Raw genomic sequence first — 15,000 nt, 5'->3', positions numbered from 1 at the left:
GTTGACTTTTGGTTCATTCCAAAAGTCTTCGGACTTAGATAATTTTACAAGTGTCGGCGCTCTCGGACCGAAAATAAGAAGACAACTAAGAAGAAAAAGAGAAAGAAGCTAATAGTGGAAAGTATTCTTCTTCAAAGAAGGAACAAAAATTTTACAAGTGTTGAAAAATTTCCTAAGTCCAAAAAATTTTCTAAGTCCAGAAAATTTTCTAAGTCCCACAAAATGGAACTTGATGAAGAAGATACAGAAGTTGAAAATTTTTCTAAGTCCAAAAAATTTTCTAAGTCCAGAAAATTTTCTAAGTCCAAAGTGTTGGAGCAATTTCCAAAGGCCCATAGGTTGCACTGAATTTTCCTAAGTTGGCCACAAGTACCCATGAGGTATCGAGAAGGTTCACCCGAAGGACATAATATGTCCCAAAGTACCGATAGAGTACCCACAAATAGCACCGCGTTGGCCTAAGTTGGCCAAAAGTACCGATAGAGTACCCACAAGTAGCACTGAGTTGGCCTAAGTTGGCCAAAAGTACCGATAGAGTACCCACAAATAGCACCGAATGGGCCTAAGTTGGCCAAAAGTACCGATAGAGTACCCACAAGAAGCACTGAGTTGGCCTAAGTTGGCCAAAAGTACCGATAGAGTACCCACAAATAGCACCCAGTTGGCCTAAGTTGGCCAAAAGTACCGATAGAGCACCCAAAAGTAGCACCCAATTGGCCTATGTTGGCCAAAAGTACCGATAGAGTACCCACAAATAGCACCCAGTTGGCCTAAGTTGGCCAAAAGTACCGATAGAGCACCCACAAGTAGCACCCAATTGGCCTATGTTGGCCAAAAGTACCGATAGAGTACCCACAAATAGCACCGAATGGGCCTAAGTTGGCCAAAAGTACCGATAGAGTACCCACAAATAGCACCGCGTTGGCCTAAGTTGGCCAAAAGTACCGATAGAGTACCCACAAGTAGCACTGAGTTGGCCTAAGTTGGCCAAAAGTACTGATAGAGTACCCACAAATAGCACCGAATGGGCCTAACATGGCCAAAAGTACCGATAGAGTACCCACAAATAGCACCGAATGGGCCTAACATGGCCAAAAGTACCGATAGAGCACCCACATATAGCACCCCATTGGCCTAAGTTGGCCAAAAGTACCGATAGAGTACCCACAAAGAGCACCCAATTGGCCTAAGTTGGCCAAAAGTACCGCCAAGTAGCACCATAGAGGCCCGAGTAGAGCGAAATGTGGGCCAAATTGAACATTTGAAAATTTTTACAAGTCCAGAAAATTTTCTAAGTCCAGAAAATTTTCTAAGTCCAAAGAGTTGGACAAATTTCCTTAGGCCCAAAGGTTGCACTGAATGTTCCTAAGTTGGCCATCAGTACCCATGAAGTATCGCGAAGGTTCACCCGAAAGACACAATATGCCCTAAAGTACCCACAGAGTACCCACAAGTTGCACCCAATTGGCCTAAGTTGGCCAAAAGTACCGACAAGTAGCACCATAGAGGCCCGAGTAGAGCGAAATGTGGGCCAAAGTACCGAGTAGTTGCAACAAATGCCCAAATGGATACCAAAATGTGGTACCAAGCACCTAACTGTTGCAACAAATGCTAGCTTTCTGAGCAAAAGCTGTGGACCAATTTCGTAGAAGAACCGCCTAGGCGAAAAGGCAAAAATCGCCGAAGCTGGCCCGCTCGCAGAGCTCGCGGGCCAGGAGATACTCATAGGGCGCTTTACTAGAGTGGGGAACTTGAGAATTTTTGTGTCCGAGACTTTGGGCAACTTCGCGGCCGCCCCCTTAAAGTAAAAGATTTTCTCTGGGTGCCTAAAATTCGCAATTCCCGCAAAGTCGGGAAGACGTTAAAGTTTTTGCCCAAAAAATGGCCATCGATTTAAGGTGATTTTCCAATAAGAAAATTTTTCCTAAGATGAATTTTTTCGAATATTTCCTAAACTAAGCGTCGGAGCACATGGCCGTGAAGGAACTTTTGGTAGCTTTTGGCAAGGGCTATCGGATGAAATAATGCGAAAGGCCATCGGAGCGATATTGGATAAATGCGGGCCCATAAACGTACCTAAGAAGTGAAAATTGGTACCTTGCACGCAGGATGCAAGAAATGCTTGAGTGTTAACCATCATCGGTACCAAGTACCTAGGTTATATCGAGTGCGTAGATGGAAGTCGGTACCAAAGGGAAACCTTCCTAGGCTAGGTGCACGCAAGTGAGTATGGATCGATCAGTAGAAAGATGGGAAGCCCAAGGAAACCTTCCTAGGCTAGGTGCACGCAAGTGAGTATGGATCGATCAGTAGAAAGATGGGAAGCCATAGGAAACCTTCCTAGGCTAGGTGCACGCAAGTGAGTATGGATCGATCAGTAGAAAGATGGGAAGCCCAAGGAAACCTTCCTAGGCTAGGTGCACGCAAGTGAGTATGGATCGATCAGTAGAAAGATGGGAAGCCATAGGAAACCTTCCTAGGCTAGGTGCACGCAAGTGAGTATGGATCGATCAGTAGAAAGATGGGAAGCCATAGGAAACCTTCCTAGGCTAGGTGCACGCAAGTGAGTATGGATCGATCAGTAGAAAGATGGGAAGCCATAGGAAACCTTCCTAGGCTAGGTGCACGCAAGTGAGTATGGATCGATCAGTAGAAAGATGGGAAGCCCAAGGAAACCTTCCTAGGCTAGGTGCACGCAAGTGAGTATGGATCGATCAGTAGAAAGATGGGAAGCCATAGGAAACCTTCCTAGGCTAGGTGCACGCAAGTGAGTATGGATCGATCAGTAGAAAGATGGGAAGCCCAAGGAAACCTTCCTAGGCTAGGTGCACGCAAGTGAGTATGGATCGATCAGTAGAAAGATGGGAAGCCATAGGAAACCTTCCTAGGCTAGGTGCACGCAAGTGAGTATGGATCGATCAGTAGAAAGATGGGAAGCCATAGGAAACCTTCCTAGGCTAGGTGCACGCAAGTGAGTATGGATCGATCAGTAGAAAGATGGGAAGCCATAGGAAACCTTCCTAGGCTAGGTGCACGCAAGTGAGTATGGATCGATCAGTAGAAAGTGGGAAGCCCAGTACCAAATGCCCTAGTGAAGACCGTAAACGAATATCATGAACCGATAAGGAGCACCAAATGCCCTAGTGAAGACCGTAAACGAATATCATGAACCGATAAGGAGCACCAAATGCCCTAGTGAAGACCGTAAACGAATATCATGAACCGATAAGGAGCACCAAATGCCCTAGTGAAGACCGTAAACGAATATCATGAACCGATAAGGAGCACCAAATGCCCTAGTGAAGACCGTAAACGAATATCATGAACCGATAAGGAGCACCAAATGCCCTAGTGAAGACCGTAAACGAATATCATGAACCGAGAAGTAGCAACGAATGCCTGAAAAAGTACCAAGTCCACGGTATAGAGTAACGAGAGTTAACCGCCGTGATGTATGCAATGAGGGCAGCCATTGCATGGGTTCTGGACTTGGTTCGCGAATAACTTTTTTGCTAGACATCGGACAAAGTTGACGTGGAAGAACGAAATGTAGCATTTGGTGCCACCTATCCAAAACTTTTTCAAGATTGAAGATCCGATCGATACAGCCTGAGTTATAGGCAAAAGTTGGTGCAAAATTGAGCATTTTTAATGGTGAAAAATCGGTACTCCTCGAATAGCTCCTGTTGGAAGCATCGGACCACATGGTCGTGGAGGAACATATTGTAGCGCGCGGTGTCAAGTATCGACACCCAAAACCGCATGTCCGATGGACGGAAAATGACCAAGTTATAGTGAAAACTTGGTTGCACCAAATTCCCGAAGAAGTGCAACGAGAAGGTGAATGCGATGGTTGTTCGTCGAATAGCTCCGGCCACAGACATGGTAGCGATTAGTGGTGCATGGAAGAAATCTAGCCACAAGTGCCATCTACCCATGGCCAGAAGAAAGTGTGGCCATATCTTGGATACCGGCGGAGCTATGGGGCAAATATGGGCCAAAAATGGTGCTAGTTGGACCAAAAATCCGACCAAGTGCGCGAGGCGCTTTCTTGAATAGCTCCGGCCACAGACATGGTAGCGATTAGTGGTGCATGGAAGAAATCTAGCCACAAGTGCCATCTACCTATGGCCAGAAGAAAGTGTGGCCATATCATGGATACCGGCGGAGCTATGGGGCAAATATGGGCCAAAAATGGTGCAAGTTGGACCAAAAATCCGAAAAAGTACCTAGGTAAATGCGATGGTTGTTCGTCGAATAGCTCCGGCCACAGACATGGTAGCGATTAGTGGTGCATGGAAGAAATCTAGCCACAAGTGCCATCTACCCATGGCCAGAAGAAAGTGTGGCCATATCTTGGATACCGGCGGAGCTATGGGGCAAATATGGGCCAAAAATGGTGCAAGTTGGACCAAAAATCCGACCAAGTGCGCGAGGCGCTTTCGTGAATAGCTCCGGCCACAGACATGGTAGCGATTAGTGGTGCATGGAAGAAATCTAGCCACAAGTGCCATCTACCCATGGCCAGAAGAAAGTGTGGCCATATCTTGGATACCGGCGGAGCTATGGGGCAAATATGGGCCAAAAATGGGTAAAATTGTACGGTCCAAAGCCAAGGGTAAATTTTTTTATTCCTCCAATAACTTCTAGCACAGACATTGAATCGGTTGGTGATGTATGGATGAAATGTAGCAAACAGTTGGAACTACCCATAAAATCTTAAAGATTGACGATCCAATGTATAGAACCGGAGTAATGTGCGATACTTGGTGAAAAATCGAGTGAAAAATTAGCTATAAACTGTTTTTGGCCCATAACTCGAATACTAGACATCGGAAGGGGGGGTCGTAGAACGATTTTTTGTTGCCCTATCGATTCCCTATCGAACGAGCAAAAGTTGTTTTTTTGACCAAAAAGGACCCCTACTCTAGTAAAATTGGCCTGATTTTACTAGTCCCCGGTACCCGTACAGGCAAAATGAGCAAAATGCTCAAGTATGAATGGTTTTTGGCCCATAACTCGAATACTAGACGTCGCAGGGGGGTGTCATGGAACAATTTTTGGTAGCCCTTGAAATTATCTATCGAATGACATATACTTGATTTTTGGCCAAAAAGTTCCCTAGACTAGTAAAAATCGCATCATTTTACTAGAGTCGGGTACCCTGGACGAAAAACCGCTATAATTGCGGTTTTTGGCTAATAACTCGAATACTAGACGTCGCAGGGGGGTGTCGTGGAACAATTTTTGGTAGCCCTTGAAATTATCTATCGAATGACATATACTTGATTTTTGGCCAAAAAGTTCCCTAGACTAGTAAAAATCGCATCATTTTACTAGAGTCGGGTACCCTGGACGAAAAACCGCTATAATTGCGGTTTTTGGCTAATAACTCGAATACTAGACGTCGCAGGGGGGTGTCGTGGAACAATTTTTGGTAGCCCTTGAAATTATCTATCGAATGACATATACTTGATTTTTGGCCAAAAAGTTCCCTAGACTAGTAAAAATCGCATCATTTTACTAGAGTCGGGTACCCTGGACGAAAAACCGCTATAGTTGCGGTTTTTGGCTAATAACTCGAATACTAGACGTCGGAGGGGGGTGTCGTGGAACAATTTTTGGTAGCCCTTGAAATTATCTATCGAATGACATATACTTGATTTTTGGCCAAAAAGTTCCCTAGACTAGTAAAAATCGCATCATTTTACTAGAGTCGGGTACCCTGGACGAAAAACCGCTTAAGTTGCGGTTTTTGGCTAATAACTCGAATACTAGACGTCGCAGGGGGGTGTCGTGGAACAATTTTTGGTAGCCCTTGAAATTATCTATCGAATGACATATACTTGATTTTTTGACCAAAAAGTTCCTAGACTAGTAAAAATCGCATCATTTTACTAGAGTCGGGTACCCTGTACGAAAAACCGCTATAGTTGCGGTTTTTGGCCAATAACTCGAATACTAGACGTCGGAGGGGGGTGCCGTAGAACAATTTTTTGTAGCCCTTGAAATTACCTTTCGAATGATATATAGTGGTTTTTTGGTCAAAAAGTGACCCCGAGACTAGTAACCCTCCATACACAAAACCGCCTAAAAAGTTTTGGTTTTGCAAAATTTTGAAAAGTGCGTCAAAAAAATTTTTTCAAAAAGTACCAAATCGTGATCAGAACTCACTATAGACCATAAAAAGTGAAATCCGATGGTCATTTGCAACACTTGGTCAATCGAGAAAAATTTCACTTTTTTACTAGAGTCGGGTACCCTGAACGAAAAATCGCTCAAGTAATGGTTTTTGGCCAATAACTCGAATACTAGACGTCGGAAGGGGGTGTCGTAGAACAATTTTTTGTAGCCCTTGAAATTACCTTTCGAATGATATATAGTGGTTTTTTGGTCAAACAGTGACCCCGAGACTAGTAACCCTCCATACACAAAACCGCCTACAAAAACTTTGTTTTGAAAAATTTTGAAAAGTTCAAAAAAATTTTTTTTTCAAAAACTACTAAAACGTGATAAGAACTTACTATAGACCATAAAAAGTGATATCCGATGATAATTTGCAAAAGTTGGTAACTAGTAAAAAATTTCACTTTTTTACTAGAGTCGGTGCAACGAGAAAAAAAAAGTCCGTGATGGAGAAAAATGGCACGTTTTCCACGCCTGTACGCTTTCGTTTACTATATAGGGGGTAGGTGAGCCAGAAGCATGATTTTGACTGAGTATGTATCTTTATGAATTGGACCCTTCTAAATCGATTGAGACTACCCCCAGGACGATCGGACGACTGCTTCTGGCTCAAAATGTGGTTTTTAGATTTTGATCGTCAATTATGCGAGAAAAAATCGATTAGAAGTAAAGATACGAAATGCTTGGTCTAAGTTGGGAAACGACTTCGGATATTTGTTGGACGTTGTCGTAGAAGGTCCGAGGACCAAGGAAAAGTGATTTCCAAGTGGATTTATGCACTATTAGTCGATGGTAAGATGTGAAATTAGTAGAACTTACCATACAGTTTGCGAAGTTGAAGCAATCGGTTGGTGAATATGGTACTGTCTGTCCAATTTGGTGGTTCGGAATGAGTGAAACGATGTTGATGATGGATAGACGTTCCGATTGCCCCCGATCGGGGAACATATAGTGGTGTTTAAGGTCCAAGTACCTATGTTTTGGTAAGCAGAACTGAGAGTTAAAGGATGAAAGTCGGCCATTCCTAATATCATCCTATCGGTGGTTCGCGAGTTGTTTGAGGACCGGAGCAGCTCGCGATGAAACGGTCCTAGGGTATTGGTTATCCATCCAAGGAAGAGTAAATGCGATCCTAGATGTGTGTCGTTGGCCGTTCTACCGGTATCGCCTATCGATGAGATATCGACGGGCATGCCTTACTCGAAAGTTGAATTCTAGGATCGATGGTCAAACAGACCTATGAGCGATAAACCAAACTGAACACGTATTGATGTCGGCTTTTCCTATCATTTGATGCCGCAGGTTGTTTAGGGACCGGAGCAACTTGCGGCCGAGACGGTCCCCGGGGGTTTCTTTCTCCAAGGAGTGGAAACTATTAAGCAAGAGTTGTAGCAAGATACGATCCTCTGATGTGTCGTTGGCCGTTCATGCGGTATCGCCTGTCGATGAGATATCGATGGGCATGCCTTACTCTACCGACCTTCTAATTGAGAGTATTAATCAGGGATCGATGGTCAAACAGACCAATGAGCGATAAACCAAACTGAACACGTATTGATGTCGGCTTTTCCTATCATTTGATGCCGCAGGTTGTTTAGGGACCGGAGCAGCTTGCGGCCGAGACGGTCCCCGGGGGTTTCTTTCTCCAAGGAGAAGAAACGATTAAGCAAAAGTTGTAGCAAGATACGATCCTCTGATGTGTCGTTGGCCGTTCAAGCGGTATCGCCTGTCGATGAGATATCGATGGGCATGCCTTACTCTCCCGACTGGATTACTGAGAGTTTAATCAGGGATCGATGGTCAAACAGACCAATGAGCGATAAACCAAACTGAACACGTATTGATGTCGGCATTTCCTATCATTTGTCGCAGGTTGTTTAGGGACCGGAGCAGCTTGCGACCGAGACGGTCCCCGGGGGTTTCTTTCTCTAAGGAGTGGAAACGATTAAGCAAAAGTCGTAGCAATAATCGATCACCTGATGTGTCGTTGGCCGTTCTTGCGGTATCGCCTGTCGATGAGATATCGATGGGCATGCCTTACTCTCCTGACTGTTTAATTGAGAGTTATAATCAGGGATCGATGGTCAAAAAGACCTACGATCGATAAACCAAACTGAACACGTATTGATGTCGGCATTTCCTATCATTTGTCGCAGGTTGTTTGGGGACCGGAGCAGCTTGCGACCGAGACGGTCCCTTCCCGAAAGATGGTGAACCGAGTCGTCTGGCGTAAAAACCGGACGACTCGAAAGGGCTTGACCCTTTCAAGTGAGCGATAATCACATTCTACGCTCAGTTCGACAGCTACAAGGCAATCACTCGCTATGTTCAGAGCTAATACATGCAACATGCCGGCATTGTTTCCACCGACGCATGGATTCAAGACTGGTGCACTTATTAGTTAAACCGTTCGCCTCCGGGTGTTTCGAGTTCAAGTCTGGATGAGGATTGATCTTGCTGGTAATAGCTTGAGCCCTTAAGGGGTCGAAGCGTACATCTTGAGACCATGTACAACATATTACCAAATCGGCACCATGGGTTCGGGTGCAAGTGATGTAACCGTGAAAGATGTTGAGCAGCCCAACATCGGTTTACACACGCATAATAGGAAGGCAGCGCTGTCGACTGGTCAGTCGTGTAAGAAGTGTGCATTATCGATCACAAATATATTGGTGATCTGTAGGTTGCGCATACACCATGCCCGGTGTAAAGTGCCGTGGTCCCCCCCGGGGGGCTGCATCAAACCGTTCGCCACGCGAACTACCCAATGGAACGAACTCGATGCATTTAATAAGAAGAAGAGATGATAATGAAACACGGTCGATTTAAGAGTTGAAAACGTTGAAATGCCTATAAGCAAGTCTTAAGTTGGTGGTGACCGTTACGCCCCAACAAATTGGTGCCTTACCCTACACCAAAGAGCCATTCAACATGGTTCAAGTGAGCGATAATCACGCTCTACGCTCAGTTCGACAGCTGCAAGGCAATCACTCGCTAAGTTCAGAGCTAATACATGCAACACGCCGGCATTGTTTCCACCGACGCATGGATTCAAGACTGGTGCACTTATTAGTTAAACCGTTCGCCTCCGGGTGTTTCGAGTTCAAGTCTGGATGAGGATTGTTCTTGCTGGTAATAGCTTGAGCCCCTGAATAAGGGGCCGAAGCGTACATCTTGAGTAAATGTACAACATATTACCAAATCGGCACCGTGGGTTCTGGTGCAAGTGATGTAACCGTGAAAGATGTTGAGCAGCCCAACATCGGTTTACACACGCATAATAGGAAGGCAGCGCTGTCGACTGGTCAGTCGTGTAAGAAGTGTGCATTATCGATCTCCAATATATGAGCTCAGTATGACAGCCCAATTGGTAATCCTCGGGACCTCCAGAAAGGAAGCTGGATGAGGATTACCAAATCGAAAGTTGATAAGTGTAGTGGTACCACTTAGTCAACTTGTATCCCGAAAGATGGTGAACCGAGTCGTCTGGCGTAAAAACCGGACGACTCGAAAGGGCTTGACCCTTTCAAGTGAGCGATAATCACGCTCTACGCTCAGTTCGACAGCTGCAAGGCAATCACTCGCTAAGTTCAGAGCTAATACATGCAACACGCCGGCATTGTTTCCACCGACGCATGGATTCAAGACTGGTGCACTTATTAGTTAAACCGTTCGCCTCCGGGTGTTTCGAGTTCAAGTCTGGATGAGGATTGTTCTTGCTGGTAATAGCTTGAGCCCCTGAATAAGGGGTCGAAGCGTACATCTTGAGACCATGTACAACATATTACCAAATCGGCACCATGGGTTCGGGTGCAAGTGATGTAACCGTGAAAGATGTTGAGCAGCCCAACATCGGTTTACACACGCATAATAGGAAGGCAGCGCTGTCGACTGGTCAGTCGTGTAAGAAGTGTGCATTATCGATCACAAATATATTGGTGATCTGTAGGTTGCGCATACACCATGCCCGGTGTAAAGTGCCGTGGTCCCCCCCGGGGGGCTGCATCAAACCGTTCGCCACGCGAACTACCCAATGGAACGAACTCGATGCATTTAATAAGAAGAAGAGATGATAATGAAACACGGTCGATTAAAGAGTTGAAAACGTTGAAATACCTATAAGCAAGTCTTAAGTTGGTGGTGACCGTTACGCCCCAACAAATTGGTGCCTTACCCTACACCAAAGAGCCATTCAACATGGTTCAAGTGAGCGATAATCACGCTCTACGCTCAGTATGACAGCTGCAAGGCAATCACTCGCTAAGTTCAGAGCTAATACATGCAACACGCCGGCATTGTTTCCACCGACGCATGGATTCAAGACTGGTGCACTTATTAGTTAAACCGTTCGCCTGCGGGTGTTTCGAGTTCAAGTCTGGATGAGGATTGTTCTTGCTGGTAATAGCTTGAGCCCCTGAATAAGGGGCCGAAGCGTACATCTTGAGAGTAAATGTACAACATATTACCAAATCGGCACCGTGGGTTCTGGTGCAAGTGATGTAACCATGAAAGATGTTGAGCAGCCCAACATCGGTTTACACACGCATAAGGGGTTTATTGTTATCTGTAGGTTGCGCATACACCATACCCGGTGTAAAGTGCCGTGGTCCCCCAGGGGGCTGCATCAAAACGTTCGCCATGCGAACTACCCAATGGAACGAACTCGATGTATTGAAAGAGATGAACAATTAATAGCGAGAATAGGGGCCCGGAAGCAATTCCGCGGCCCTACGGTCGATTCAAGAGTTGAAACGTTGTACAATCGTGGATAGCACCTAGTGCTAATATGGTGAGAGATAATGTGTGAGGAAATTTAGTTTCCTAAAGTTTAGTTAGTGGTTTCCGTTGTGCCCTAACAAACTTAAAGTTGGTGGTGACCGTTACACCCCAACAAATTGGTGCCTTACCCAACACCAAAGAGCCATTCCATATGGTTCTAGAGAGAGAGAGTTGTGTGGAAATTTATTTCCCACTAAGCGAGTGTGTGTCTGTAGTGGAACGAATTCTGGTTGATCCTACCAGTAATATACGCTTGTCTCAAAGGTTAAGCCATGCATGTCTAAGTACAAACATAAATGAATGTGAAACCGCATAAGGCTCAGTATAACAGCTATAATTCACAAGATCATCCTACCACTAGTTACTTGGATAACTGTGGAAAATCCAGAGCTAATACATGCAACATGCCGGGACTGTTGCCCTCGCGGGTAGCTGAACTGGTGCACTTATTAGTTAAACCAATCGCCTCCGGGCGGCTTGAGTTGAAGTCTGGATAAGGACGCAGATCGTATGGTCGCTTGTCGACTGACGACAGATCTTTCAAATGTCTGCCCTATCAACTATTGATGGTAGTGTAGAGGACTACCATGGTTGCGACGGGTAACGGGGAATCAGGGTTCGATTCCGGAGAGGGAGCCTGAGAAATGGCTACCACATCCAAGGAAGGCAGCAGGCGCGTAAATTACCCAATCCCAGTACGGGGAGGTAGTGACGAGAAATAACAATATGGACCTCTCTAACGATGGTCCATAATTGGAATGAGTTGAGTATAAATCCTTCAACAAGGATCAAGTGGAGGGCAAGTCTGGTGCCAGCAGCCGCGGTAATTCCAGCTCCACTAGCGTATATTAAAGTTGTTGCGGTTAAAACGTTCGAAGTTGATTGCCCGTCCAGACACGTGACCGCCACGGGCGCCCGGTTACACGCCGGGGCCGTTCGTGCGCGCGCTCACGGCTGCGACTCACAATGGTGTACTTGGGCGTTACTCTGTGAACGAGTACCGTGCTACCGGTTAACTCCGGCACGGGCTCCTCATGGTGCTCAAGATACTCACATTTACCTTGAACAAATTAGAGTGCTCAAAGCAGGCTAAGACAAAGCGTCCGGCCCCCCCGTGGGGTTGGCGTTGGCCGAGAATAATCTTGCATGGAATAATGGAATATGACCTCGGTTTATACGATTTCGTTGGTTTGTCAGAAACCTAGAGGTAATGATTAACAGAAGTAGTTGGGGGCATTGGTATTACGGCGCGAGAGGTGAAATTCGTAGACCGTCGTAGGACCAACTGAAGCGAAAGCGTTTGCCATGGATGCTTTCTTTAATCAAGAACGAAAGTTAGAGGATCGAAGGCGATTAGATACCGCCCTAGTTCTAACCGTAAACGATGCCAATTAGCAATTGGGAGACGCTACCCCTATTCGGTGCTCTCAGTCGCTTCCGGGAAACCAAAATCGGGTTCCGGGGGAAGTATGGTTGCAAAGTTGAAACTTAAAGGAATTGACGGAAGGGCACCACAAGAAGTGGAGCTTGCGGCTTAATTTGACTCAACACGGGAAAATTTACCAGGTCCAAACTTATCGAGGTAAGACAGATTGATAGCTCTTTCTCAAATTTAAGGGTAGTGGTGCATGGCCGTTCTTAGTTCGTGGAATGATTTGTCTGGTTAATTCCGATAACGAACGTGACTCAAACATGCTAACTAGAACGCTGTCAGCAGTGCGCCTCCGGGCGCACCTGACGTTACAGCCGGGCGGCGCCTTCACGGGCGGTCGTCGGCTACGTTTGCCCTGCTTAGCGGGACAACTTGTGTTTAGCAAGCTGAGAATGAGCGATAACAGGTCCGTGATGCCCTTAGATGTTCTGGGCTGCACGCGTGCTACAATGTGGGTCGCAGCGTGTTCTCGCCAATAGGCGCCCCCATTCCGAGAGGAACGGGAAATCACTAAAATGCCCATCTAGTCGGGATTGGGGACTGCAACGGTCCCCATGAACCTGGAATTTCTAGTAAGCACTAGTCATTAGCTAGTGCTGATTACGTCCCTGCCCTTTGTACACACCGCCCGTCGCTACTACCGATGGATTATTTAGTGAGGTTTCTGGAGGCTTACCTTCCGCGGTTCCTTCGTGAGCTGCAGCTGGCATGGCTGAAGTTGACCGAACTTGATGATTTAGAGGAAGTAAAAGTCGTAACAAGGTTTCCGTAGGTGAACCTGCGGAAGGATCATTACTGATGATCGTCCGCGAGTGACCAACCATGGGCTGCCTTCGGTGTAGCTCGGTCGCTCGCTTGCTATGTGTCAGAATTTGTTGAAAGCCAACTCGTTCGTTGTACACTTTGATGGGTGACCATCACTGTGTCTCCGTGCCGAGCTAGATCTCCCCTAGCCGTAAGGCACTTGAACGCCCCTTCGACGACGAGTTGCATGTGTGTGGTATGTGTCAGAATCTGGTGAAGCTTTCTGCATGTGATGTGCCTTGTGTGGATCCGTGGCCATTGCATTGTGTCTGGTGCTTAGATACCCAGACACTTAGAACGCTTGCGCGGAAAGCAAACTCGATCGTTGTACACTTTGATGGGTGACCATCACTGTGTCTCCGTGCCGTGCTAGATCCCCCCTAGCCGTAAGGCACTTTGAACGCCCCTTCGACGACGAGTTACAAGAGTGTGGTATGTGTCAGAATCTGGTGAAGCTTTCTGCATGTGATGTGCCTTGTGTGGATCCGTGGCCATTGCATTGTGTCTGGTGTGTAGGTACCCAGACACTTAGAACGCTTGCGCGGAAAGCAAACTCGATCGTTGTACACTTTGATGGGCAACCATCACTGTGTCTCCGTGCCGTGCTAGATCTCCCCTAGCCGTAAGGCACTTTGAACGCCCCTTCGACGACGAGTTACAAGAGTGTGGTATGTGTCATAATCTGGTGAAGCTTTCTGCATGTGATGTGCCTTGTGTGGATCCGTGGCCATTGCATTGTGTCTGGTGTGTAGGTACCCAGACACTTAAGCAAACTCGATCGTTGTACACTGTGATGGGCGAGCATCACTGTGTCTCCGTGCCGTGTAAGAGCTCCCCTGGCCATCAGGCACTTGAAAGGTCCTTCGACGACGAGTTACAATAGTGGTGTGTTAGATACGTCAGGTGATGGTATCTACTGTTGTGCAATACGTATCCGGCCACGGCACGGAACGAACGGGAACTGTGGTGCAGACATACAAAGAGTTAAGCCTATTAGTCATTAACTCTAAGGACGGGGCCATGGGGCGGTACGCAAAGGATACGGATGAGCGAGTATGCAGGCCCAATACTCAATAGCTCGATCCGATCCAAGCACATGAGTTGACTGCGGCGCCAGGTTAACCAATGTGCTAGATTCTATTTGGCCAGTAGAATCTTGTGTCTTATGCGATTTGATACCAAGACACCAGAACGAAAGTTAGTTGAAGAGTTATTAAACTCTTATGAAGTATGGTTGTGCAATCACAACTTATGACTTTAACCTATAAAGTGGATATGGACTTGCAATTATAACATGGAATCTCTACACACCCCATGAGCTCGATCCAATCCACGCACACGAGTTGCCTGAGTAGCGACAGGTATACCGATGTGCAATACGTATCCGGCCACGGCACGGAACGAACGGGAACTGTGGTGCAGACATACAAAGAGTTAAGCCTACTAGTCATTAACTCTAAGGACGGGGCCATGGGGCGGTACGCAAAGGATACGGATGAGCGAGTATGCAGGCCCAATACTCAATAGCTCGATCCGATCCAAGCACATGAGTTGACTGCGGCGCCAGGTTAACCAATGTGCTAGATTCTATTTGGCCAGTAGAATCTTGTGTCTTACGCGATTTGATACCAAGACACCAGAACGAAAGTTAGTTGAAGAGTGATTAAACTCTTATGAAGAATGGTTGTGCAATCACAACTTATGACTTTAACCTATAAAGTGGATATGGACTATCAATTATAACATGGGGCACACACCATGTTCTCGATCCAATCCACGCACACGAGTTGCCTGAGTAG

The sequence above is a fragment of the Anopheles funestus genome (assembly GCF_943734845.2).
Source record: "Anopheles funestus chromosome X unlocalized genomic scaffold, idAnoFuneDA-416_04 X_unloc_55, whole genome shotgun sequence".
Taxonomy (NCBI): Eukaryota; Metazoa; Arthropoda; class Insecta; order Diptera; family Culicidae; genus Anopheles; species Anopheles funestus.
The sequence above is the reverse complement of the archived record's forward strand: the minus strand, read 5'-3'. Positions refer to the sequence as shown.